At 41.8% G+C, this 12,623-nt stretch overlaps 1 protein-coding gene across 1 annotated transcript in view; it reads right to left on the bottom strand.

Annotated features, from left to right (window-relative positions):
* TMEM255B (transmembrane protein 255B) overlaps positions 1-12,623 on the bottom strand; it is a 69,660-nt gene that overhangs the window by 31,955 nt on the left and 25,082 nt on the right. The window lies entirely within an intron of this gene.

Genomic DNA, 12,623 nt, shown 5'->3' with positions numbered 1-12,623 from the left:
AAAAATAACTATGATATCTTAAAAACATACTTTTTAAAACTTGGAATTTCTCATCAAAGACTAAATAAATATATTACAAGTGTGAACTTTCATAATCTATCAATGCTGGTGCAACACATTTCAATGAGCTCTTAATAGAGCCATAAATAATCATCAATCAAAACTTTATTGAATACCTGGGAACATACTTTTCATGGACACTATTTGCAACTGAATAATCATCCACCCACAGAGAGAGAAATTCCTGCTACATGATATTATTATTCATACTAATCATGGTTTCTTCTGAAAGATGAAACAAATACAACCTCTGGCTTTTTGAAACCTTTTGCTAGGGCAAAATGCAGCATATTTAAATACCCTAAATTTTTACTCTAGTAGAATTTAAGGACTTTTACGTGCTTTGCTGATTTAGATCCATGTGAATGAACAGCACCTTTTCCTTTTGTTTACTCCACTAGTTTCTGCACAGGGCAACTCAAAGCGCTGTTTTTCCTTTGACAAACAATGGAAAAAATGCCAAGTATTTTTGCTGTAGTCTGAAGTCTGCAGGTGGCTACTCCCTCTCCCCTCCATGTATCTGTGTAGCAGCTTTGAATTTTTTTCATAGAACAGAAACATCTGTTGATAGTCTAGAAACATTTCTGAGAATAGGAACTGATGAAGGAAATTATCTTCTGCTGGCAGCACGTCAGAGGGAAGTAGATTATGCTTTTCAGAGCAGACTGAAAGCCCTTTGCCCCAGTCACCCACCTTTCTTAGGATTAAACTGTAATTAACTTGCTTCGTATGCTTTGCATAAATTCCATCATGGCTAGTCCTTTGTAAAGGAAGGTTAAAGATGGAAGTAGGCAGTTAATCTCCCTTGATCCAAGCTGCTATTCTACATTGCTAAATAAAATCCGCCCCCCAGAGCTGATTTTTGGATGTATAGGAGCCACACAGATGCAGAAGACTATAATCTATGGAAACAGATGCAGATTATAGAAGACTATAATCTATGTACAAATGCAGAAGACTATAATCTATGGAAACTAGAATACCAGTGTCATTTTAAACATGGATCAAATCCTGCTCACTTTCTCACCTCTCATATTATTTCTTGCACTAATAATATGATTATTAAGGTGAGTAAAACGTGTACAATTTCCCTCCATATCTCTGGAGTTGATTTACAGTATACTCAGTGGAGTTCACACCTATCTAATTACACTGGAAGCAAAGCTAAAAGAAAATGATTTAATTGTCGGAGCCAAAGAAATTGGAAGTGCCAGATTTGCTATTACCCCAATGCACTGAAAATTCTACCCTGTTGTGCATTGACATTGTGCTCTCTGTGAGACAGGATCATTTAATTAAATGGCAGTGGCATTTAACCATTAGCTTTCATATACTCAAATGTGTGGGTCATTCCCTTAATGTCTTCTCAGAGTTCAAAACTCCTAATTTAAAATAAAAGAGCAGTCTTCCTCCCACCCTATTGCACACAGTTGTAGTAAGATGCCCTTTACTGCATCTTTAAAGAGTTTTTACCTCAAAGCTGCATTACTGCAGCTTGAATGACCAAACTAATAACATTAACGAGGAATCTCAATGTGGGCTGTTACATCTCAACGAGGGAAGCCAACGGACCAATGTTTGTGTCCCAGGGCTAGAGGAAGCTAGGGGAATCTTTGGTTTTGCCAACAGTGAAGGCTTTTGTCCTACACAGTGGTGCAGATGAAGAGCCGGAAGGGCTTGAAACAGCCTTCTCTCTGCCCCTGTCCTGGGGCTGCAGAACAGCATGAGGAGACCATGTGATAGATCTAGAGAGATGCTGCTGGGGAAGGAACTAGGAATCTCTCTTTTTCCTTCCCATCGACAAGCAAATTGCTCTTTGGCATCTAAATACAATGTGTGTGCTGCCTAATAGTTTAGACATTTGTGTTTGGTTGGTGCAATTCCAACCCTTTTCCCCGAGGAAAACAAGTCACAGCAGGGAAGAAAAAAGGGATTTTTAAAGAATTTGCAACTTGGCTAAACCTGAAAGGAATTTCAGTGAAAAAAAAGAAAGAGGAGCTGTATAACCAAGGGACTTAGTCCCTGCCGATGTGAGAGGCTCTGCAAACTGGAGGGGGGAATCTTTTGCTAATAGGGTTGCTATTATTTTTCTTACCGGAAAGTATCTGGCAGCCAAATTAAAGCATCCTACCAGGTCTTCTGTAATGTTAATATATTCAGGCTGTATGCAGAGTATGTACCTGTCTGGAAACAGAGGAGTATCAGACTGCAGATTCTTGGAGACAAATACCCTGAGGGCCTCCCCTGACCCTTATATACTGTAAGTTCTCTGTGTTCTAGCCCAGAAAACATTAGCAAAATGACAGTTTTGTTCTCAAGCCCTTGGATGCATCCAATATATTCATCATTGGGTTGTCTTGTGTGTTATCCAATATCTGAGGCATAGCGTTTTTAGTAGAGATATTATTTCAGTTCATGTTCATGTTAAGGATTGCATTTCCTTTGCAGATTTGAAGACCGGCAAACCTGGATCAGAAATCTTGATAAATGGTTTTCAACTGTTTTTAATCTATGAACCTCTAAATGTTTTCCAGCACGGAACAGGTCCTGGCACCACACAGAGAGACCTGCTGACGAGAGGCAATAGAGTTTCCACCTGACCATAAAAATAGTTCACAGAACCCTTCTTTGAAGACCCTGCTCTATAATGACCTTTTGAATAACACAGGCTAAATAATTTCACCCCAAGACATCTGTGTCAAGTTCATAACTTCGGGATAAGCTTCATAAGATCATGTAAAAAGAAGCTTGGGATTTAAATATTTCAGTGATGGAGAACCATCCATACCCTCGACAAAGCTGTTCCTGTAATTCATTATTGTCAAAACTGTGTCTGCTTCATGGCTTGAATCTGTTTAGCATTGACTTCAACCCACCGCACTTATTTGTGCTTTTGTGTGAGAGACTAAAAGCCCTCTGTTATCAGATAACCCTAGATTACATAGATACCTTAGAGAGGCCATGATCAATTCACTTCTCAACCTTCTCTTTGATAAACAAAATAAATCAAACTTCCGAGTACCGTTGCTAAAAGGTGCCACTCCAAATTTCAGATTTTCCTTCTCTGAACTCCTTCCAAGTTGATAATGTCCTTTGCAAAGCACAAACACACACCAGAGCTGGAGTCAGTAATCTAGCAATGGTCCCACAGGCTATACCTATATTGCCAAATAAAAGCCAGAGACCAATCTCCAGTCCTGAGGCCACATGGTCCTATCCACACTGCTCACACCCACACAGCTTAGCATTATCCCTCTAGTTCAGATTTGTTTTCAAGGGAGTTTGTGGGGGTGGTCTGAAACTGAGTTGAAGTGGCAGCTAACCATTAGACAGAGGTCTGATGCTTGAGTTTTCTTCATAGCAGCAGAGTAGACATGGCCACTAATACCTTACAAAACACCTGTCATTATAGGTAACTCAGCTTCCTCTTGCTAGTAGACAGTACTGTCCACTAAGTCATGGGTTATGTTAGCTCAATTAACTACAGTATCTCCTTGGAAGATTACTTTACATTCAGATTTTTTACCACATTGATGTTTCATCCCTCCTTAGACTTGCTGCTTTCCAAAACACAGTGGCTCCATCCTAGAGCTAGGATGTCCTTTTTCTCTACTCTGCTCCTTGTGCATCAGCTGAAAATACTAGCATGGCAAAAAGGCATCCAAAAACCACTCCTTTGGCCCAGGAAGGTTCTTCTGGCAAAAACACAATAACCTACAACAGCACCAATATAACTGCAGTTACTGTGGGGGAGATCTTCACCTGAAAGTAGGTGATTTTGCCAGAGCAGACAGCAAAGCAGAGCTTCCAGGCTCTAATGTGGCAGGAAGCACCAGACATCTGTAGATACCTGGAGCTCATTCCAGGGCTCTCAATTAGGCTGGAGACCTATCCAGCATGAGGAGCTCTTCTACCATCTGGATTGTGATGTTCAAAGAAGAGTATTCGTCCTTTGATTTAAAGTATACTCGATGGGATTTGGATGCATGAACATAACTGTTACGTGAATGTGGTCATCTTGCAGTACAAAAGAGAAATCTTAGCAGACTGGCTTAAGCTGGTTGCAAGAGTCCTCCTTTGCTCCAACGCTTAAATTAAGTCCATAAAAAAGAATTAATCCCCCCTTGTAACTAAGTGGCATTGTAGGAATGCAGTCTGTGCTTCCCATCTCAGCGTCAGATGCAAGGTCTAATACTAGTATTTAATACTGTGGGATAGTTGCCCACTGGCTTCAAAATGCATGGCTTGCAAACTTAAGCACTTTGTACTTAAGAAGTTTATAAAAAAAACATTTTTCACCTTGATGGACCATCAATATAAAAATCACTACTGAACTAGTGCTAGTTTTCAGTTATAAATGTTTAGTGCTCACTCTGCTAAAAAAACAACCCAACAAAACCCTTTATGGTATACGCTATGCCATGCTATTATATTAATGAGTCATACAGGATGGAAATGGAATTAAAATTAATTAGCTGTAATTTTGTCTTATGTAGCAGCATGGAGAAAGTAAAATGCATTTAGTGTTCTTCTCCAGAGAAGCTAGCTAACTTAACTGCAATGAGAAATTACTTGTTCGTTGAGTTGCATTTGCTACCACCTGTCGTCAAGGTAACAACTTTGTTCGTTAGACATGGAATACAACTATTTGTGTTTTTTCTTCAAAGGAAAGGCCAACAGGCTTGCTCAGAACATCTTCAAATGGCTTTTTAGGAGATCTGGCTTGAAGTGTGCAAGGCTTTGGGGCGTGACTGTAAGCCGTGTTACAGGCCATAGGCTTATGAAGTCACCCTGTAGTAAAATGCAATGGTCGTCAGCGAAGCTGCTGGGCACCCCTGCTGCAATTCTTGACTGAGTGTCTGTAATCTGCACAAGAAGCTTCAAAGATGGGAAGAGGATCGTCATTCTCGGCCCTTGCATGTGCAACCACCAGATGATGCCATCAATTCCTGAGCACTCACATGCAGCACCTGCCTCTTCTGTCCAAGGCCTGGGGAAGCAGCAGGGAACCTGCAGCTGGCTGCTGGGTGGGCGTCCCTGCCTGGGGTCCTGCGCTTACAGCGGAAATCATCAAACATTCATGGCATTTCAGACTGTACTTCTCTGACCAACTAACGTCCCGAGCTGAGGTCTCATAATGTTTGATTGTTTCAGTCATCATTGGATCCACTGCTTCTAACTTGGCTCAACGCGGGCTTTAAGCTGAGCCAAGTGAATGCTGCAGCCCCAAGAACTGGTCCTGCCTTCCCTCCAGCTCCCAGCTACACCTCCCCACTGCTCGCCTTGGGCTGGCACCGACAGTTGTGTGTCCGTCTGCCCGAGATAAACTGGATGGGGCAATCCTGCTGGCAGCCAGCCTAGCAGGGGGAAAGCACAGGGGGTGAGTTTTCCCTTCGGTCTGCCCTACGCAGGCTCCTGCGCCTCAGCACAAGAGGTGAGGCAGAAACGTGAAACCAGGGGAAGGAGGGTGCCACTTTTTGACAGCCACCCTTATTTAAAATCCCACAAATATTTTACTGTGGACAGCTGACCTGTACTCTGTAACCCGTAAAACACTGAAAGCGCTGATGATTACTGAGGCTGATAAACCTCAGAGTGCTAATGCAGCTTCTCTGTTCTCCTCAGGAGCTTCTCTCCTTGGGAGGGAAGCTGGAGCACCAAGTGGCCATGGTGATTTTGCAGCTTCTCGGTCTAAAGGCATAAAATACCACATAACTAAGAGTACTTTGCACATGTTTTCTGTGAGAAAAAAGCAGCGCTCAACTCCCTGATCTGGTTTCTGTAGCACAGAAAGGTACAATGCAAAACAGCCCTGATATAAATCCTTTGGACAAGCTGAAAGAACCAAAACCCACACCAACTCACGTTATTTTTTGCTTGGCTTGGCTGGGACTGCAGTTTTATAATGTAGTTATTTGTTCACTGGACAGGGGCTGCCATCTTGATATTACTTAGTACAGCAGCTTTTGAGCTCTACCAACCAGAGCCCAATGTGCATCAGCCTCCCCCAGATGAAAGACTTCATTTTCCCCTCCATGCTTCCCAGAAGGTGAGTTTACATAATGCCACTCTTATTAAACAGTATTTTGAGTTAACATACATAAAGAAAAGACAAATATCTCAAGTTTCATTTCTAAACTCCCAAATCTATAGGTAATTACCCAGCCGATATGCTTCAGCAGTCCACAAGCTGCATTTAAACCATGTGGGTGAAGATCCCATGCTAGGGATAAGTGGTTTAGTGTCCTCCGGTTCAGCTACAGGTTCATTTCAGGGCTTAGTGCCTGATGATATGTTCTATTTTAATTAATTCCTTAAGCCACCGCTATCAAAAGGAAGAAACTAGATCAGCTGAAAATGAAATTAAATCAATGTCACACAGAAGTGGCTTTGCAGAAGAGGAGAGGAATCCAAGATACAGCTTAACACTGCCTGGTTTGATGTGCATCTTAGATCTCATGACAGACAAGCAACTCTGCCTTTCCACAGCACCCTCCTTTTCCTTATACACATATCCCTCTAACATCTGCATGAGTTTTGATAACTTCAGTCATCAATGTAAAGGTGGCACATAGACATAAAGTCAGAAAGAGTGCAAAATGGGAGCCCAGGATTGGAGCCTGACTCTTTTTCTGTTCCAATTCTTGCACATGTGAAGTGTTGAGAAGAGCTTGTGAGAATCTGCTATTGTAAATCAGAATCTAGCGTGCTGTCTCTGCTTTTAGGCAGGATGGGATCTGAACCTTTGCTTGAAGTGAGTGATGTCATGCCTAAGGCACCAAGAAGCCTCTCCTCTATATATATGCAGTCACATTAAAATGCTGCAGCTAGACAAGATCACTTATCATGTGTATATACAATATACGATTTCAAAGCCACTGCAACACATTTTTATCCCAGAGGTGCTACAGTTGGGATACAGTCTCCTTCAGAACAACTACTGTTTACAGAATTATCCTACATCATGAAAAACCTACAGATGATCTCTTATTCCTCCACCGTTTCACTACTATGATCCAAGGCAGTCTGCAGCAAGAATAAAAAAGTCCCCAGATCTCCATAAACAAAGCAACCATTTGTGTTCGTGCTTTCTAGTGAAGATGAGCAAACCCCCACTGATCTTGGGCAGGATAATCTTATGGATAAATGGATTTTTTTCTTTCTCTGGGCCAGTTTTCCCAACATTTCACATTCCACCACTTTATCAGTTTCTTATTTGTGGACACTTAAGAAAATTCTTGAATGGATTGGGATCTATCTGTATAAAAATAGAGGTCTGAAATTGCAAAACAACAGAGCAAGATGCTCTTCTCCTCAGGCTCTTATAACATGACTTCCCTTAGGACAGTCCATTTCAGGTTTCAGTTCCTAATACAGTACCTTATCATAGCGTATTCTCAAATTGCTAGTAATAAAGTAATGAAGTAAGCCATGTTGTGGGCTACCTGTAAAAGCTAACCTGAAGTGCATCTGATTATTCTGCCCATTTGTCACTTCACCATTCAGAATCGGAAGTTGTAAGCAGCTTACAATCTTTCAAAGGGTCACCATCCATTACACTATGCAAGCATTCATTCAAAGATGTGTCCATTCAACCCACCCAGATAAAAAACATGGAGGCTGCTTTTAGGAAGCCCCTGAAATAATGACTATTTCAGAGGAACATCCTGGAAGCACTTCTAAGACACTTTAGCTACACAGCCCTTGGCCGAGCTTTTCATGGGGCCTTACAGCTCTCTGTGGCAGAGGAACCCAGCTCCAAGCACAAGGGGACAGGACAGCAGTTCTGATCCGTAGATTTATGCTGTCCCTTCATTGCACCATATAAAATCAGACTCTCCTAAAAATCACTTCCTTTTAAAGCAAGTTCACACCTGTCCATAAACTGCATTAAAACAGAACTTCAGCTAAGAGTATGTAGCAGTAATTAATGATGAGGTACATAAGGGTCATTATCAAAGTCTTAGGCTTTATAAACACAGAAAATTCAGCCCAGTTCATGCTTAAAAGAAAGCCAAAAATGGTAATGAAATGGCAATTAATAGAGCATCCAAACTTTTTTATTCTTTTCTGTTGGTTACAGAAATTTAGAAATCTAGTGCATCTTTAAAAATAGTTGAACCTGAATCTAAATTCTTTGACTATATCCTGTCAGTTTTTCTACAGCGTCAATGTAAAATCCTGCATCTGAGCTGGAATAACCCCAGGCAACAGTCCAAGCTGACTAGGTAGCAGCTTGGCAAAGAAAAAAACAGATGTGTTTGTGGACAAGTTGGACATACGTTAGCAGGGTGCTTTTGCAAAAGTGATGGCCAACTGCGTATTGCGCTGCATTAGCAAACCACCACCAGAAGGCTGGAAGAAGTGATTATTCCTTTTTGCTGAACGCTCATGAGGCCACTTCTCAGTATGGCGTCCAATTTTGATCCCTCTCCAATATAAGAAAGACCTTGACAAATTACAGTATGACCAGTGGAGGGCTGCTAAATGATCAGAAGACTGAAGGACAGGATGTACCAGGATGGGTTGAAGGAACTGGGCTTGTTCAATGAGGAGAAAGGAAGGCTTAGGGGTATTTTTGTTGCTGTATTGAACTACCTGAAGAATTGTTACAGAGAAGACAAAGTCAAAGAGGTGCATAGAGAAAGGATAATGGCAACCGTCCCAAGTTGCAATTTCACTGCTGTATCTTCTGGTGTTCTCATTGGTACTATCCCAAGCTCTTCAGCTCTGCTTTTTCTTTTTAGTGGACCCCCTCTAATAAATCTCTCCAGGTGTGGTCTGTGAATTCCACTCAACAAGATCAAAAAGCAGTTGTTATAGTCAAGCAGAGAGAACTTCCCCTGCCTGAGCCCTTGGTTTCTCCCAGAGCTTTCAGGCACATCAGAGTCTCTTTTTATCCCATACTTCAGGAAAATGCGACTGGCCATGTGCCAGTACCGATGTTCCATGATTCCCAGCTGAGCATGTGAAAAGATGATACAAAGCATTTGTCTCCACAGCTTAAAATATCTGCCCATGCTTTTGCTACCTGTCATCTTCCTAACCTTCTCAGGAAGCTCTTGCAGGCAATTTCCTCACTTCATAACTGGATTTCTTGCTGCTGGCTATTTTGGGTTCTGCCTGGGGGATACCTGCAAAGCTAAGGATCATGTGGCCAAGGCTTGCAGTCATGGATAGGAGGGTAGTAGGTATTGCAGAGAATGCGTATGTGAGGTGGGACAGTGGGTCTCCCCGTGTGGTGAGAGGAGGCTGTTGAATGATCTCCATTAGCTGTTGCGCAACTGGGCTATTCTCATCTGCTAAATAACAAAACATCTCAAGCAAACACAAATTCAGATAATGGATTCCTGTGATCACCATATTTTTCTGAAATAACATCACTGCACATTAATGCCAGCTTTGATTTGTTTCATTTGATTCTGGCTTCTTTTTTTGAAGGTGAAAAGTGTAGCTGAAGGGACCAATGGCGAAATTAACTTTGCACAGTAAATTACATCTGCATTATGTTTTAAATAAGCTACTGCTATTTTAAATCAAGCTCCTTTTCCTTCAGTGTTCTTAATTATATAAGTGCTGTGCTCCAGAACTTTCTATTAAGCAAAGTGTTTTAAAATGAGTCTTAAATAATTTAAATATCTCTTTTCTGAAATACATCCTTTCCTGGAAGAATTTTTGTCAATTTTATGCCTTCTTGGGAAGAAAATAAAACAGAGAAAGTATTTTATTATTCTATCAACAGTCTTACAAGAGCAGGAAAAAATGTGCAACAGTAATATTCTCCATTTGACAGCAGGCACACACTAAGAAAAATCTATAATAACGTAATTTGCCTTCTTCACATCCCTCCCAACTCGAATGAAGTTAAAAAAAACAAAGAAAAACGGGAGACATTTCTTATTCCAAATTGATGTGAAGGAGGATGTTGTATTTGTTGTCGGTCTGAAGCCTGCCTGGCTTCAGCTAGTACTTCTCCCTCCAGGAGAAAAGGGACCTGGAGCCTTGATATCAGCACCCTGATACTGGAGACAGAGAAGTGAATGCAGCCCAACTCCTCCTCATGAAAACTTTATGGCTTTAGTGTAGACTGGGCACCTGCTCTGACAGGCCAGGAGTTTGTCCTTTCCCTGAATGGAAGACAGTTTAGTCCCATTCTCCAGCAGTTATGCCCCAAAGTTATGTAGCAACAGCACAACACAGGTCTGAAAATGCCTGGTACTGGCCTGTGGGGAATGGACTGAATGTGGTGTTACTGCTCTCCCTGAAGGAAATTAGCTGTGACGCAAAGGGGACGTAACACAGTGGCAATGACACCGTAGTCTGCATGACACACCTTCTTTTGATAAGGCCCCACCGTTCCTTTAAATCATATTGGGAGTGTACTTACACTACCACCCCTACAGATTTCCCCAGGTGTGTTAGTCAGCGAAATTAGGTGATGTACACCTTTATTTCACCTGATCCTATTAAGCTCCTCCTTAGGAGGAGGAGAATGAGATGAAGTGAGTATGACCATGTTGACACGCAAATTAGTTTTCCAACAAATGGTAGTACTAAGTATTTCTTTGGTCTGTAATATATGAAGGAGACCAGAAGAGACAGATGTCATGATAAACAAAGTTCGGCCCAAACGTAAGCTGCTGGAAACGGATTTCCATGAAACATGTCATGCTGTGACTGGAGCAGGTTCATGTCATTGGGTTGTACATCTCCAGCACTCTGAGGGATGGCTGGATGGCGACCAGCCCCTTCCAGTCTCCAGCTCTGCACAGATGATGCAGTCATACCCAGTCACTGACTTAACCAGATACAGAACTGCACCCAAGATTGTAAGATGCTTTCTTCTTGGGTGAGTGCAATGACTTTGTGCCTTGGTGCTTTCCTACGACAACTCGCTGGTGCACTTTCTGCCCAGAGAGCACTGCAATGAACTGAATCACTTCTAGACTGTAACAACACATCAAGGGCGTGCCATGACAGCAAGCAATGCCACGCAGCTATTTATGCTACAATAAAGAGGAAGCAAATATAAACTCTAGGTATTACGTATGAGATGCTGTTTCTTCAGATATAAAGGTACAATAATATTCAAATACGATATTGTTGTTTGATTCAGATAGGAAGCAGTGTCGTTTCTAGAATAGCTAAGTAATGTATGTGAAAGGAACTTAAAGCCAAAAGAGTGCAAACTGACAAAGGAAAACCTAAAAAGATGACAGGGACGATGCCTGTCTCTGTGTTTGAGATTGGGCACACACACTGCCCTCTGACGCAGTAACTCGCCTCAGAGAAGGCGAGGTCGTGTCTAACCTCAGCAGTGGGGCGCTGTGGCTGCATGGCTGCATTGCAGTTATAAGGTGTAAGACTGTACAAGTGCCATCTGAACACTTCCTAATGATCACATCGAAGCAGGACAAAAATACATCTGGTTCCTGGGAAATTAGGAGACAGGTCCAATATTTGCATAAGTGGCTATGGTTTCCTGGGGCACAACCACTGAATTTTCAGGAGCAAGAAACCTAAATAGGAATCTGCTCCCCTCCTCTTTTAAGTAGCTCCCATGGAAAGGCTCCCTGGGCTCACACTAATCAGAGGCAAAGTTATACCAAGTGTCATCCAGAGCAACAGCAGGGAGAATCCGAGTAAAAGCAGGCCACTTCAGCATCTGGCAGGGTCTGTTTAGCACAAAACATGATTACAATCCAGAGTGTTTATTCATGCTCACATTGCACAACTCGGTTGTTTATACCAATAAATGTCTCCTTCTTTGTGCAATGCACGTTGAGGTTCTGAAGGCCACATTTGGTTTAAAGTCCTCTTCAATAACAGTAAAGAAGAAATTGGTTTACAACTTTATGCTCCAAGTGATCCAAAGCCTAATTATTCTGATGCATTTGCTAACAGAAGATTAAGCATAGTTCTACTGATGCCAGTGATGTTATGCTGCCCCTCAATGAACATAAACAGAAAGATGAACAGGCCCATGATATTTCATGGCAGCAAGGGGGTCATATACCATCATACTTGCTGTATTATGCAGCACACTACATCTGAGTTCTAGTGTCTATCAAAATATGTAACTAATTATTTCCTGATGCTTTTGGAAATCAAAGCTCAGTTAAAAAGTTGGGTTTAGGTTGATTTTTAGGCATTCTGTCACAAAAGACAGAACAGCAAACAACACATACCTAACATGTAAACTGGCAAATTCAAATGATCCCACAGCCCAGTCTGTCTTGTTCTTCTATTGGTCCTTTTTGTCTCATATTTTAATTTGAACTCTGTGAGCCAAAATAAAAACCCCCTCTGTTCTAAGTTTGTCTAGCGCTTACACGAGAAGGTCGTGAGAAAGACTCCTAGGCACTCATAAGATAGTAATACTACTAGTAAACTACTAGTAATACTACTGCTGCTGCAGTACTGTGAATGCCTATAAATGTCCTTTTGAAGCAGAGATGGCAATAGGTTTGGGGGAAGAAAGAGGACTGGGTTTTGAAGACACGCTGGAAATACTAGTGGCTGTGGTTAAACAACCCACCCACCCTTTGATGGCAGGCAGATGG

This window comes from Aptenodytes forsteri, unplaced genomic scaffold (genome assembly GCF_000699145.1).
Source record: "Aptenodytes forsteri isolate BGI_AS27 unplaced genomic scaffold, ASM69914v1 Scaffold96, whole genome shotgun sequence".
Classification (NCBI taxonomy): Eukaryota; Metazoa; Chordata; class Aves; order Sphenisciformes; family Spheniscidae; genus Aptenodytes; species Aptenodytes forsteri.
This window is presented reverse-complemented; position numbering and strand designations above follow the sequence as displayed.